Genomic DNA, 2242 nt, shown 5'->3' on the forward strand with positions numbered 1-2242 from the left:
TGGCTTGGTCCTTCACACATTTTGAGCTTAATTAAAGGGGCACTTCACTGAAAAATAATGCTGATTTATTTTGCACATAATCTCACACATATCCCAAGGCTCTACACTGTTTTGCACACATTAATTTAGTTTAATAAATGTGTTTGAGTATAAATGACGTCCATAGACATATAGAGATAAGGATTGCAATAGGGATTGGTATTTTTTCATCTACATCATTTCATTGAGCTGTAATTAACACAACAAGGATTCAGTGTCCTCTGATGACATCATGGGAGGAGATATTTCAAACGCATTTGTTAAACCAAATGAATGTGTGCAAAACAGTTTAGAGCCTTGGGGATATGTGAGATTATGTGCAAAATAAGCCTGCGTTGTTTTTCAGTCAAGTGCCCCTTTAAGGACATTTTATAAACGTGGCCCCTGGGGTTGATGCTACTAAAGTGTGGACCTGGATGTTAGCTTCCAAGACCATCACACCACCTGGCCGTCACCGAATACACACACCGTGCAGTGTGCGGGTCAATTCATATTCAGTTCAATCAATTCAAAATTGAAACAGAAATGGCTGCTCACTTGTATAACTCATTTACTTAATTGTCAATGGGTTGATAGTACAACCTTTTTTATTTTAATTTGAAAGAAAATCTACTAGAAAACCACTGAATTAAAAGTGAATGGGTCCCAATTAACCCTCCCTGACAAACCTCACAGACACATTCATCCTCTCTAAAAGAGACTTTCCTCTTCTTACATGTCTTGATTTTGACATAGGCCTACATGCGATAGAGTAAAAAAGACATTTCAGATACAATATCATGGCATTTACAAACTTTGGCAAGCGCTTCTTTATTTACATCCAAGCTGTCTTGTCTTGCAGTGTCACAGCTGTTTCATCGACCACCTTTTCCCTTTTATCTTTGTCGTATGCACACCCCCCACACACGTCACACACAAAATGGCTCTTTTGAGACATGTACATATCTCATTGTTAGTGTGACCAAATGTGGCAATAGTGTAAACGAAGAGGAAGAGCAGTGTCCGCTCTTCACAGACACATGCGGGGAGTGGGAGACAAACATCTCAACCAGAATTATGCCAGAATCCAAGAACACGAGACACAGTGCCATTCAGTGAGAACTTGAGAAGGAGCGGGAACAGAGTAGTCCGTAACAGAATTAGTCAAAGACGGGTCGATGTCACCCTTGAGCTGCAGCTTCCTACATGTCTCCGCCAGAGGGCGCCAGTGGACCTGTGATGTTATGGCAACAGACAGACGATTAGGAATGTTCTGGCCATCAATCTGGGTCAAACGAAACTAAGTACTGGGACACAAGACACATGGACTTGTGTGGAACTACTGGTTGCAGTTAACAAAATACTAGTAGCAAAAACACAATTATGAAAATCACACCTACAGTTAGTTGCGTAGGGCACATATAGTTTTTTGGCAAAAAGATCCAGAAGGCAACACCATGGGGGGAAAAGTGTGACGAATCCTATGCTCGTCACATCGACTTCTATCTCAAATATTTACACGTACTGGCTGGCTCAAATGTATTAATATTATGTCCATGGTGCATGCATAGGTCATTGTGAAATTAATCCAATCACTCTTTGTTTATGCCGAGTCAGGAGATTTAAACCAGGGTGAAGTCTTGACAGAGAAGTACAGCACAGTGCAAAGAGACCCCACGAAAGGGCTTCCGCTAGAAACTGACTGCCCAAAAAAAAAAAAAAATCTCCCTCTGACATTACAACATATACATAGACGTCAAGTGTCACAAATAATTGTTCAAAAACAAGATGGGTGCAGAATACTTGGGAAGTTGTTACCACTGAGATTGCCAACAGATTGCAAATGTATGAGTTTTTTTCCTCTCAGTCACAACTTTTAAGTATTCCGTTTCATCCCACGAAACGTCAATGAGATGGGCCAAAATAAAAAATAAACACCCACCCCCAACCCAAGATAGTACAGAGGAACACTATGTCCCTGTCCTACAGATTTAAAACGTATCCTGTAGCCCATTCCCAAAAACACACACACACACACACACAGTCAGTCATGCTGTACAGATGGCCCTCTCAATGGGAGAAAAAAACAACATATTTACATTCACATCTCATTTAAAAACAAAAAAAGTGTTTTTTCTACAGTTAATGTGACTTAAAAGTCGTGACAAACTGGCAACACCCCCCCCCCCCCCCCCCACCTTCAATTTCAATAATCATAGTCTTT

The sequence above is a fragment of the Notolepis coatsorum genome (genome assembly GCF_963971535.1).
Source record: "Notolepis coatsorum genome assembly, chromosome: 12".
Classification (NCBI taxonomy): Eukaryota; Metazoa; Chordata; class Actinopteri; order Aulopiformes; family Paralepididae; genus Notolepis; species Notolepis coatsorum.